Here is a 15,614-nt window from a genome sequence, read left to right as displayed (position 1 = left end):
AGTCAGTACCGGACAATGACACAGTCAGTACCAGACAATGACACAGTCAGTACCAGACAATGACACAGTCAGTACCGGACAATGACACAGTCAGTACCAGACAATGACACAGTCAGTACCAGACAATGACACAGTCAGTACCGGACAATGACACAGTCAGTACCGGACAATGACAACACAGTCAGTACCAGACAATGACACAGTCAGTACCGGACAATGACACAGTCAACCGGACACACAGTCAGTACCGGACAATGACACAGTCAGTACCGGACATGACACCAGTCAGACACAACACACAGTCAGTACCGGACACATGACACAGTCAGTACCGGACAATGACACAGTCAGTACCAGACAATGACACAGTCAGTACCGGACAATGACACAGTCAGTACCAGACAATGACACAGTCAGTACCAGACAATGACACAGTCAGTACCGGACACATGACACACAGTCAGTACCATGACACATCACACAGTCAGTCAGTAAGAGACAATGACACAGTCAGTACCAGACACATGACACAGTCAGTACCAGACAGTCAGACACAGTCAGTACCAGGACATCACACACAGTCAGTACCAAGACACAGTCACACACAGTCAGTACCAGACACATGACACAGTCAGTACCAGACAATGACACAGTCAGTACCAGACACATGACACAGTCAGTACCAGACACATCACACACAGTCAGTACCAGACATCACACACAGTCAGTACCAGACACACCAGACACATGACACAGTCAGTACCAGACAGACACATCACAGTCAGTACCAGACACATCACACAGTCAGTACCAGACATCATGACACAGTCAGTACCAGAGACATCATGACACAGTCAGTACCAGACACATCACACACAGTCAGTACGGACACACACACAGTCAGTACCAGACACATCACACACAGTCAGTACCAGACACACAGTCAGTACCAGACACACACATCACAGTCAGTACCAGACACATCACACACAGTCAGTACCAGACACAGTCACACAGTCAGTACCAGACACATCACACACAGTCAGTACCAGACACATCACACAGTCAGTAGTCAGTACCGGACATCACACACAGTCAGTACCAGACACACACAGTCAGTACCAGACAATGACCAGTCAGTACATCAAACACAGTCAGTACCAGACATATCACACACAGTCAGTACCAGACACATCACACACAGTCAGTACCAGACACATCACATCACATACAGTCAGTGTCAGACACATCACACACAGTCAGTACCAGAAACATCAAACACAGTCAGTACCAGACACACCACACACAGTCAGTACCAGACACATCACACAGTCAGTACCAGACACATCAGACACAGTACACACACAAGTACCAGACCCATCACACAGTCAGTCAGCACCAGGTCACCGTCACACACACAGTCAGTGTCAGACACATAAAACAGACATCACACAGTCACCAGACACATCAAGACACAGTCAGTACCGGACACATCAAACACAGTCAGTACCACATGACACAGTCAGTACCAGACACACGACACAGAGTCAGTACCAGACACATCACACAGAGTCAGTACCAGACACATCAGTACCAGACACAGTCAGTACCAGACACATCACACACAGTCAGTACCAGACATCATCAAACAGTACCAGTCAGTCAGTACCAGACACATCAAACACAGTCAGCACCAGACACATCAAACACAGTCAGTGCCGGACACATCAAACATAGTCAGTACAAGACACAATAATCACAGTCAGTACCAGACACATCAAACACAGTCGGGACTGGACACATCAAACACAGTCAGTACCAGACACATCACACACAGTCAGTACCAGACACATCACACACAGTCAGTACCAGACACATCACCAGACACAGTCAGTACCAGACACATCACACACAGTCAGTACCAGACACACACAGTCACACACAGACAGTACCAGACACATCACACACAGTCAGTACCAGACACATCACACACAGTCAGTACCAGACACATCAAACACAGTCAGTACCAGACACATCAAACACAGTCAGTACCAGACACATCAAACACAGTCAGTACCAGACACATCAAACACAGTCAGAACCAGACACATCAAAGATAGTCAGTACCAGACACATCAAACACAGTCAGTACCAGACACATCAAACACAGTCAGTACCAGACACATCAAACACAGTCGGTACCAGACACATCAAACACAGTCAGTGCCGGACACATCAAACATAGTCAGTACAAGACACAATACTCACAGTCAGTACCAGACACATCACACAGAGTCAGTGCCGGACACACCACACAGAGTCAGTGCCAGACACACCACACACAGTCAGTACCAGACACATCACACAGAGTCAGTACCAGACACATCCACACAGAATCAGTGCCAGACACATCACACACAGTCAGTACCAGACATATCACACACAGTCAGTGCCAGACACATCACACACAGTCAGTACCAGACACACCACACACAGTCAGTGCCAGACACATCACACACAGTCAGTGCCAGACACATCACACACAGTCAGTACCAGACACACTCACACAGAGTCAGTACCAGACACATCACACACAGTCAGTACCAGACACATCACACAGTCAGTACCAGACACATCAAACACAGTCAGTACCAGACACATCACATACAGTCAGTACCATACTCATCACATACAGTCAGTGTCAGACACATCAAACACAGTCAGTACCGGACACATCACACACAGTCAGTACCAGACACATCAAACACAGTCAGTACCAGACACATCAAACACAGTCAGTACCAGACACATCACACACAGTCAGTGTCAGACACATCACACACAGTCAGTGTCAGACACATCACATACAGTCAGTGTCAGACACATCACACACAGTCAGTACCAGACACATCACACACAGTCAGTGTCAGACACATCACACACAGTCAGTGTCAGACACATCACATACAGTCAGTACCAGACATATCAAACACAGTAAGTACCAGACACACCACACACAGTCGGTACCAGACACACCACACACAGTCAGTACCAGACACATCAAACACACTCCGTGTCAGACACACAACACAAAGTACCAGACCCATCACACACAGTCAGCACCAGGCACGTCAAACACAGTCAGTGTCAGAAACATAAAACACATTCAGTACCAGACACATCAAACATAGTCAGTACTGGACACATCAAACACAGTCATATCACACACAGCCAGTACCAGACGCATCACACACAGTCAGTGCCAGACACACCACACAGAGTCAGTACCAGACACATCACACACAGTCAGTACGAAACACATCACACACAGACAGTACCAGACACATCAAACACAGTCAGTACCAGACACATCAAACACAGTCAGTACCAGAGACATCAAACACAGTCAGCACCGGACACATCAAACACAGTCGGACTGGACACATCAAACACAGTCAGTGCCGGACACATCAAACATAGTCAGTACAAGACACAATAATCACAGTCAGTACCAGACACATCAAACACAGTCAGTCCCAGACATATCACACAGAGTCAGTGCCAGAGACATCACACACAGTCAGTACCAGACACATCACACACAGTCAGTACAGACACATCACACACAGTCAGTGTCAGACATATCAAACACAGTAAGTACCAGACACACCACACACAGTCAGTACCAGACACACCACACACAGTCAGTACCAGACACATCAAACACACTCAGTGTCAGACACACAACACACAGTACCAGACCCATCACACACAGTCAGCACCAGGCACGTCAAACACAGTCAGTGTCAGAAACATAAAACACATTCAGTACCAGACACATCAAACATAGTCAGTACTGGACACATCAAACACAGTCATATCACACACAGTCAGTGCCAGACACACCACACAGAGTCAGTACCAGACATATCACACAGAGTCAGTGTCAGACACACTACACACAGTCAGTGTCAGAAACACCTCACAGAGTCAGTGCCAGACACACCACACACAGTCAGTGCCAGACACATCACACACAGTCAGTGTCAGACACATCACATACAGTCAGTGACAGACACCTCACACACAGTGAGTACCAGACACATCACATACAGTCAGTGTCAGACACATCACATACAGTCAGTACTGGACACATCAAACACAGTCATATCACACACAGCCAGTACCAGACGCATCACACACAGTCAGTGCCAGACACACCACACAGAGTCAGTACCAGACACATCACACACAGTCAGTACGAAACACATCACACACAGACAGTACCAGACACATCAAACACAGTCAGTACCAGAGACATCAAACACAGTCAGCACCGGACACATCAAACACAGTCGGGACTGGACACATCAAACACAGTCAGTGCCGGACACATCAAACATAGTCAGTACAAGACACAATAATCACAGTCAGTACCAGACACATCAAACACAGTCAGTCCCAGACATATCACACAGAGTCAGTGCCAGAGACCTCACACACAGTCAGTGTCAGACATATCACATACAGTCAGTGTCAGACACATCACATACAGTCAGTGTCAGACATATCAAACACAGTAAGTACCAGACACACCACACACAGTCAGTACCAGACACACCACACACAGTCAGTACCAGACACATCAAACACACTCAGTGTCAGACACACAACACACAGTACCAGACCCATCACACACAGTCAGCACCAGGCACGTCAAACACAGTCAGTGTCAGAAACATAAAACACATTCAGTACCAGACACATCAAACATAGTCAGTACTGGACACATCAAACACAGTCATATCAAACACAGTCAGTACCAGACACATCACCCACAGTCAGTGCCAGACACACCACACAGAGTCAGTACCAGATACACCACACACAGTCAGTGCCAGACACATCACACACAGTCAGTGCCAGACACATCAACACACAGTCAGTACCAGACACATCACACACAGTCAGTACCAGACACACACAGTCAGTACCAGACACATCACACACAGTCAGTACCAGACACATCACACACAGTCAGTACCAGACACATCAAACACAGTCAGTACCAGACACATCAAACACAGTCAGTACCAGACACATCAAACACAGTCAGTACCAGACACATCAAACACAGTCAGTACCAGACACATCAACACACAGTCAGTACCGGACACATCAAACACAGTCAGTACCAGACACATCAAACACAGTCAGTACCAGACACATCAAACATAGTCAGTACCAAACACATCAAACATAGTCAGTACTGGCCACATCAAACACAGTTAGTACCAGACATATCAAACACAGTCAGCACCGGACACATCAAACACAGTCAGGACTGGACACATCAAACACAGTCAGCTCCGGACACATCAAACATAGTCAGTACCAGACACATCAAACAGAGTCACTACTGGACACATCAAACACAGTCACTACTGGACACATCAAACATAGTCAGTACCAAACACATCAAACATAGTCAGTACTGACCACATCAAACACAGTTAGTACCAGACATATCAAACACAGTCAGCACCGGAGACATCAAACACAGTCAGGACTGGACACATCAAACACAGTCAGCACCGGACACATCACAAACAGTACCATACACATCAAACACACAGTCAGTTACAGACACATCACACAAAGTACCAGACACATCAAACAGTCTGTATCAGACACACCACACACAGTCAGTGCCAGACACATCACAAAGAGTACCAGACACATCAAACACAGTCTGTATCAGACACACCACACAGTCAGTGCCAGACACATCACACGCAGTCAGTACCAGACACATCACACACAGTACAAGACACATCACACACAGTCAGTGCTAGACACATCAAACACAGTACAAGACACATCACACACATTCAGTGCCAGACACATCACACACAGTCAGTGCCAGACACATCACACACAGTACAAGACACATCACACACAGTACCAGACACATCAAACACAGTACAAGACACATCACACATAGTCAGTGCCAGACACATCACACACAGTCAGTACCAGACACACCACACACTCAATTCAAGGCACAGCACATACTCTCAGACACTCAGTACCGGGCACATCAGACAAGCAGTTGTGTTTTGGCTGCTTGGGCATATAGGAATGTATAATAACTTCAACTCCTTGAGGCTTGTGTGCATCATGATCTCCTTGCAGTGTAAGGGGAGTATACTGCAGATCTAATCTACATACTTCAGTGTATTCGAAGAAATCGAACCAAGTAACACAAGCTATGGTTTTAATCTAAGTGAAATCTAGAAGTATTATATATATATAGGTGGGGTTTTCGGTACATTCAGATCACAAGAACATTCTTGAACTTGATTCCACCAGTCAGGAAGATGTCACTACCTATGTCCATGGTTGGACTGATTATTGCCCTGGTCATTCCACGTGTCTTTTCATTTTTCCATTTGCCTCTGAGTGATCTCCCAAAGTCAGCACCTACCGAAACAGCATCCGCACCTGCACCAGCTCCATCGTTTGCTCCATCGTTGTCCACTTCAGGATCGAGTGATGTTTTCATTGACATCTCCGAAGAAGACGTGCTGGAAAATTCATTTGGGTTAAGCGAGATCAAGTTTCGTTACTCGAAAACCGTGGAGACGACAAAATCCAGCTGTAAGTCGACATGCATCCGTGAGAATACGTGTGTCATAGCGCTGTATTGTCTGAAGGAGAAAGAGGATGCCCCTATATGTTTGAACCCCGCGGTTTGCACGTGGTCACTGAACATAAAGAAAGGAGACATATGTCACATCTACATCCAGGCGGATTCTGATGAGTTTCTCCCAAGCAACTCATCTGCAAGTTCTTGCCAGTATCTTAGTATACGTAAGTACATTTGCTATTTGATTTTGGAGAGGAATCTTGGAAAATTGTCCTAACACAAAGTCATTATGACGTACGTTCAGTAGACCAGTGTCTGTGATGCGGTCCATCTTGGTATATAACCCTAAAACACTGTTGTCATGACGTACGTTCAGTAGACCAGTGTCTATGATGCGGTCCATCTTGGTATATAACCCTACAACACCGTCATCATGATGTACGTTCAGTAGACCAGTGTCTATGATGCGGTCCATCTTGGTATATAACCCTACAACACCGTTATCATGACGTACGTTCAGTAGAAAACACAGTCTGGTTCACTGAACACAGTGTCTATGATGCGGTCCATCTTGGTATATAACCCTAAAACACTGTTATCATGACGTACGTTCAGCAGAACACACAGTCTGGTTCACTGAACACAGTGTCTATGATGCGGTCCATCTTGGTATATAGCTCTAAAACACCGTCATCATGATGTACGTTCAGTAGACCAGTATCCATGATGCGGTCCATCTTGGTATATAACCCTACAACACCGTCATCATGACGTACGTTCAGTAGACCAGTGTCTATGATGCGGTCTATCTTGGTATATAACCCTACAACACCGTTATCATGACGTACGTTCAGTAGAACAGTGTCTATGATGCGGTCCATCTTGATATATAACCCTAAAACACTGTTATCATGACGTACGTTCAGTAGAACACACAGTCTGGTTCACTGAACACAGTGTCTATGATGCGGTCTATCTTGGTATATAACCCTAAAACACCGTTATCATGACGTACGTTCAGTAGACCAGTGTCTATGATGCGGTCTATCTTGGTATATAACCCTAAAACACCGTTATCATGACGTACGTTCAGTAGACCAGTGTCTATGATGCGGTCCATCTTGGTATATAGCCCTAAACCACTGCTATCATGACGCACGTTCAGTAGAACACACAGTCTGGTTAACTGAACACAGTGTCTATGATGCGGTCCATCTTGGTATATAACCCTAAAACACTGTTGTCATGACGTACGTTCAGTAGAACACATAATCTGGTTCACTGAACACAGTGTCTATGATGCGGTCCATCTTGGTATATAACCCGAAAACACCGTTATCATAACGTACGTTCAGTAGACCAGTGTCTTTGATGTAAAATTATTCCAGATCCCGACTGTCGGGTAAAGCCTGATGTTTCAAACGCTATGTCCGGTAATTCTCCAACGCTGAGCGCCGAGGGGGATGTCCAATACAAGTACAGTTGCCAGAAAGGCTATGAAAACAGCAACGGAGGAACAACGTTAGGTGTCTGCAACAAGCAAGGGAGCTGGACCAAACCAACCGCTCTGTGCAAGGCCAATCCAGGTAGGTGGTAGCCACGTGTCAGCTCTGTGCAAGGCCAATCCAGGTAGGTGGTAGCCACGTGTAAGCTCTGTGCAAGGCCAATCCAGGTAGGTGGTAGCCACGTGTAAACTCTGTGCAAGGCCAATCCAGGTAGGTGGTAGCCACGTAAGCTCTGTGCAAGGCCAATCCAAGTAGTTGGTAGGTGGTAGCCAATCCGTAGGTGGTAAGCTAAGCTCTGTGCAAGGCCAATCCAGGTAGGTGGTAGCCACGTGTCAGCTCTGTGCAAGGCCAATCCAGGTAGGTGGTAGCCACGTGTAAGCTCTGTGCAAGGCCAATCCGGGTAAGTGGTAGCCACGTGTAAGCTCTGTGCAAGGCCAATCCGGGTAAGTGGTAGCCACATGTAAGCTCTGTGCAAGACCAATCCAAGTAGTTGGTAGCCACGTGTAAGCTCTGTGCAAGGCCAATCCGGGTAGGTGGTAGCCACGTGTAAGCTCTGTGCAAGGCCAATCCAGGTAGGTGGTAGCCACGTTTAAGCACACCTCAAACATCAGCCTTAAGTGTACAAGACCAGGGACACAATACTGATACACACCACGAGAGTTTTCTGCAATCGAACTGACGGGAATAAATGCAATAATAATTGCCTTGTGTTCTAAGAACATAATTTGCGGAATGGGTATTTTATTTGGATATCGAAATCAGAATCTACATGAGAAACAAACACCTCCCGGCAGCCAACATACATACTTGTTTTACTTGCATGAGGGGGGTGGGGTCACGGCAAAGACCCGGGTTCGATTCCCCACATGGGCACAATGTGTGAAGCCCATTTCTGTTGTCCCCCGCCGTGATATTGCTGGAATATTGCTAAAAGCGGCGATAAACTAAACTCACTCACTCACCACATGGCGTGAAATGAGTTCCTATCTTTTGTGCCAACTTTCCAAGTTTCTTCCCTGTTTACGGAATGGAATCATAATTAAACCATGTCGATTCAGGTGGCTTAATTTCGTGCAAACCGTGAGTCAGTGGTCACCTCGCTAGACATTAACTCGCCTGTGTTACAGTACTTTGTACGGGTAAGGCAAATACTGGCGATACAATGGTTCTTAAAGGTCACATGCAACCAAAAAATCCAACTTAATTAAAACACAATTATCACTTATTCATGACATATAATATACATTGCTGGTTATGAAAAAACATATAAACAAAATTATAAGCGTACAATCGCAAATCAAAAGTGCAATATTGTGTACTTGGGTTTACTTCCCAAGAAACGAAGCAGCCGGGATACCGAACCCAGTCAGAGCGGGTTGGTGTGCACTCAAGTGTAACGGCTGGTTCATTTGCAGATGCCCTCACGGCACATTGTGTGTGTATATATAGAGATGTTGGGTTTTGTAAATACATGCTCATATTTTGTGTATAACATTTTGCAATCAACAGAAATCATAACATGTAATGTGTTCAAGTATCACACCTGCCTGTCTGTGTAATTACATAATGTGACAGAGACCGAACTCGAGCCATAAATCAATGCATTTTGTTTATGGTGTATAGCCTGATTGGTGTTAAGTTCAAATTGCATGTGGTCAGTGATCGCAGTTGTGTATTGAATATTGTCATTAGCAGACAGGCAGGCAGACACACAGGTGTCAATAAAACAAGACACTGAGTTTAGTCTGTGACAACGACATATCTATATCACAGTTAGAAATTGTGTCAACGCTAAATAATGACATTGCTTTTAAGTATCGAACTGAGAAAGTGACTCGGTAAGAAGAACGTGTGGTGAAATAGACAAATGAAATTATATAAACAGTTAATTTACTGTCATAACATATAAAAAGCTCGCGCCTGTGAGATATCAACAAAACATTAGAAAAATAGCTCACACCAAAGCCTTCACCGAGTATTCACCTGACAACCCGATTGGAAGCTGCGCGAACCTATTTCACTGCGCACGTACTATGAGCGCAGCCCAGCTGTTGGAACCACTTGAATTCCCCCCAAACGCTGGGGGAAAATTAGTGAATCGTTTGAACTACGATTTCGCGCGTTTTTCTTCATCGCGTTATTTTTCAACTTTATAAGTTGAATTTGCATTTTTGATGATTTGTTTCGGTAAGTCCATAGCCAAAGGTATCAGAATCTGCAAAGTTGTGTTTTACGTTGCATGTGACCTTTAATTGAAGGGCGCGGTTTCTTCGGCTTGTGTGGGTGTATCGGTAACGGAAGCTCCATTGTGTTTGGGGAATCGGAAAAGAGGTATTTTGACTGCTAGTGATAGAAATACACTATGGCTTCCTCATTATAGTAGCTGGAGACATAATCTGGTTGGTTTGTTGGATTATTGTTGTTTAACGCCGCACACAGCAATATTCCAGATATGTGATGGCGGTCTGTAAATAATCAACTCTGGACCAGACAATCGAGTGATCAACAGCATGAGCATCGATCTACACAATTGACAAAGGACTTAATCTGGTTGGTTGGTTGGGTTTGTTTAACGCCGCACTCAGCAATATCCCAGCTATATGGCAGCGATCTGTAATTAATCAAGTCTGGACCAGACAATCCAGTGATCAACATAATGAGCATCGATCTACGCAATTGGGATACGATGTCATGTGTCAAACAAGTCAGCGAGCCTGACCATCGGATCCCGTTAGTCGCCTCTTACGACAAGCATGGGTTACTTGAAAACCAATTCTAACCCGGGTATTGACGGGTCGACATGATCTGGTATTAGAAGTGATTGGCCTACGTAGATTTATTCAAACCGAATAATATCACACACATTGTACTGGTATCAAACTAGAAAAAGCTTCATTTGCAGCCAAACATAAGGCTTCCGTGTTGCTTGAATCAATCTGACAAGTATTATCAGTTGACCAGTTACCAGTTATCCAGTCTTAACTCCTGATAATTTCTAATCTCTATTTAGGTTTAACCTAATATAAGTGTACCCCTGTTTTTGTTTAACGAACTTGTGGATTTTATTACGGGAACCTTCATGGCTATTATCTCAGGCAAGCGTTTGATACTATATATCGTCCAAAGCATTAAGTTAACTTTGATCCGTTTTCTTTGCTCTTGTTTGCAGCAATGTCAAACCCGTTTACCGGGCTTGTCCTACCTTCAATCCCATCCGTGAAGCCTGTTGTAGTACCTTCCGCTCCAACAGGTGTCGGTTCTGTAACTGGGCCGGCTGTCACTAATGCTCCAAGTCCCGGTATTGCAGCTCCTGTTCTTCCTTCTATAACGATGGGAGGTCTGTCAGCTCCGTCCTTCATAAAACGACCGGTCACAACTACAACTACTACAACTACGACTACAAGCCCCACTACCTCTAGGACAACCTCCTCTACTACGACCACGAGTCCCACCACGTCGATGACAACCTCCTCAACTACAACCACGAGCCCTACTACGTCTAGGACAACCTCCTCAACTACGACCACGAGCCCTACTACGTCAAAGACAACCTCCTCAACTACGACCACGAGCCCCACTACGTCTAGGACAACCTCATCCACTACGACCACGAGCCCCACTACGTCAAAGACAACCTCCTCAACCACGACCACGAGCCCTACTACTTCGAGGACAACCTCCTCCACTACGACCACGAGCCCCACTACGTCAAAGACAACCTCATCCACTACAACCACGAGCCCCACTACGTCTAGGACAACCTCATCAACTACGACCACGAGCCCCACTACGTCTAGGACAACCTCCTCAACTACGACCACGAGCCCCACTACGTCAAAGACAACCTCCTCAACTACGACCACGAGCCCCACTACGTCAAAGACAACCTCCTCAACTACAACCACGAGCCCCACTACGTCAAAGACAACCTCATCCACTACAACCACGAGCCCCACTACGTCAAAGACAACCTCATCCACTACAACCACGAGCCCCACGACGTCTAGGACAACCTCATCCACTACAACCACGAGCCCCACTACGTCTAGGACAACCTCATCCACTACGACCACGAGCCCCACTACGTCAAAGACAACCTCATCCACTACGACCACGAGCCCCACTACGTCAAAGACAACCTCCTCAACTACAACCACGAGCCCCACTACGTCTAGGACAACCTCATCCACTACGACCACGAGCCCCACTACGTCAAAGACAACTTCCTCAACTACGACTACAACAACAACCCGTAGGCCTACAACTACAACAACATCGTTTTGGGACGTATTTGTTGAAGTCATGACCTCATGGTAAAAAGCTGGTGTTGATTTTTACATTAAGGAAGAGATTATAAAAATGTCTTTAATTTTCTATAGTCTCCGAAAAAAGAAACGCATAGCTTAATTTTAAGGAATTTAATCTGCAAAATATAGATAACACATGTAATACTGGATCAGTAGCAGCACAATTTTCAAAGATAAGTCTTCAATATCTGTTGTGGTCACCATGGCCCCCAAAACTGAACTGCACCGTCTCGGCATGGACTTGAATGCGAACATGTGGAATTCTGGCCCATTCCTCTTGCAGTGCCTGCGACAGTTGATCTAACGTGTGGGGCGAAGGTTGACGTTCACGTACGTGTCGGCCAAGGTCATCCCACAAATGCTGATGGGGTTGAGGTCGGGCGAATTGTAAGGCCATGGCAGCACTGTAACGTTCTCATTCTGAAGATACTGAAAAGTGGCATGTGCTGTGTGGGGCATGGTATTATCTTGCGCTAACAACTCCTTCTGGCGGTCAATGATCGGAACCATGTGAATCCTAAGATTTCGTGTCTGTACCGAACAGCAGTTAAATTGCCCTGAAGGCGCACAAAATTAATTTTCTGCGTGTAGGATATCGCTTCCCACATTATGACACTCTCACCACAATGTCGGTCAACCTGGGCGACACAGTTCTGGGCAAGACGTTCATTTCGACGTCGATAGACACGTATTTTTCCGTTACGTCAGAAAGCGTGATAAGTCACTGAACCATAGTGGTCGCCAGTTTTGTTATCGAATCGAGCGTTATTGCACCACTGGACCCGTCGACGTAGATGTAGTCGTCGCAGCACAGGACCAAAATAGGGTCTTCGTCCTCGAAGTCGAGCCTCTCGTAAACGATTACGAATGGTTTGCGCCGAAACTCTCATAAAACCAGGCACTGCACTTGCACTTGCTGTGACAGTTCGATTCCGCAAAATGAAGTACCCGGATGTACCTATCCTGCGCTGCAGTGGCAATCCGAGGTCTACCACTTCCAGGCCGATCTTGAGTAAAATCGGTTTGTTGATATCGGTCCCATAAACGACCGACGGTACGCTGGTGAATATTGAGGTGACGTGAAACGACAGATTGAGACTCCCCAGCCTCGCGAGTCCAATGGTAATGTTAAGATTTACAGCAGCGAGTCGCATAACGATATTCTTTCATTTAGCTAAAAAATGCCAATGCCCGTCTAAAAGCACACGACCTTATTAAGGCAATGTCCCTACTCGCGATTACTAGCTGCATGTGCATATTGCGATCCACTCTTTCTCTATGCCATTGTTATAACAGATGACACTTTCGAATGTATATGTGCACTTAAGTTTACGAAGATGCATTTTTGCGCTGTGCTTTCGTTCCATGTACACAAACCAGAGTTATAATGGCGAAATTGTATCAATCAAAAACCAATTTCGAAAAATATTTGAAACTTCATACATCAATATAACCTATGCGTTTCCTTTTTGTTTGGAGAGTATATATTTCATTTTATATTCTAAAAACGTTTCCGAACACAATTGGGACCATGTGAGGTGTCGTGTGAGAGCAATACAATTTGTCCTTGAACGTGAACATGGCCTACATGGGAAGATGTAACATCTCCATCACCCGCCAGAATGTTGACTGACCAAAGATTTAGTTTGTTTGTTGTTTAACGCAGCACTCATCAGTTTTCAAGCTATAGGACGCCGGTCTGTTGTAATAGAGTCAGAGAGGATCCAAAACATTACCCATGGTCCCATACATCAATTTAGGTTACAAATAACTAAAATGTTAAAAGGTCAATAAATTGTGAACTATTTTTCAGCTGCTTTTTTTTTTTATTGCTGATTGGGGAAAATTGAATATCACATGCTACATACTGAGCTAATTAACATTCATAAGTAGTGATAAATGATGATTATAATCAGTGTAAAGACAACACATGTATATAATATTGGGGGGTCCATTACGTGAGGCATATTTCAGGCGCCGGTCGCATTTGGACCAATGTTGCCCTAAAACCTGCGTCTGGTCTATTACAATGGTTTAGTGGTATCGTGAATGTTGTAAACGTACATTAATGACATGCAACCGTTGGTTTTGCTTCCGGGATTCGTTTAGACACGATCGGGTTTCCGGTGCGCCCACTGGACGCAACTCCGCACAGCGAATTGCGGTGCCTTAGACGATGTGACAGAGTATGAGACCTACAGTGAGTGAGTGAGTGAGTTTAGTTTTACGCCGCACTCAGCAATATTCCAGCTATATGGTGGCGGTCTGTAAATAATCGAGTCTGGACCAGACAACCCAGTGATCAACAGCATGAGCATCGACCTGCACAACTGGGAACCGATGACATGTGTCAAGCAAGCCAGCGAGCCTGACCACCCGATCCCGTTAGTCGCCTCGTACGACAAGCATGGGTTACTGAAGGTTCATTCTAACCCGGATCTTCACGGGTATAAGACCTACAGTCAGAACGTCGCTGTATCGAACTCGGGTCCCAGTCTCGGATACTATATTTATCACTGACCTGGAAGTACTGGATGTATCGAACTCCCTGCTGTCTTGAACTCAAGTTATACTCAAAATAGTTAACTTATGTTATTATTATGAAAACTATTTAAACCGAAAAACTACACACATTGGAATATGCATGAAGGACAGTTTGATAAACACAATAAGGCGGGAACCGGAAACACAGGGAATCGTTGATGGACCGAAGTTGTAATATTATCAGGGAACTGGTAATTGGAGTATAAGCGTCTGAAACCCTGTTTATATGCACACTCTTTGTCGTTGGAATATAATGCCAAGTGGCAAGTGGGCAAAGAGGAAAGAAGTGGTTGTGTTTATACTTCCGGTAGTTCATTGTTGGGTAAACCAGAACCAGAAGACCATTAGACGTCCGTTGTTATCCCCAGAGTACACAGCTCGACTAGCTTTGTTTCATGCTGGAACTTGAGGTCATGGGGAAAGGTGTACTGGTCCGACGAAAGCAGATTTATTTTTATTTTTCATTTAAAAAATACAGGGGGTACTTAATTAAGTTCTTTGTGTATATTTATTGGTTTGGAGAGAAATTGGTGAATCCATACACTGACAACATAATTCTTGTAAAAAGAAAATCTACTCCATCATGTCAAGTAACAACGAACATGGTTC

The sequence above is a fragment of the Haliotis rubra genome, unplaced genomic scaffold (assembly GCF_003918875.1).
Source record: "Haliotis rubra isolate DU_JTF1 unplaced genomic scaffold, ASM391887v1 Scf78, whole genome shotgun sequence".
Taxonomy (NCBI): domain Eukaryota; kingdom Metazoa; phylum Mollusca; class Gastropoda; order Lepetellida; family Haliotidae; genus Haliotis; species Haliotis rubra.
The sequence above is the reverse complement of the archived record's forward strand: the minus strand, read 5'-3'. Positions refer to the sequence as shown.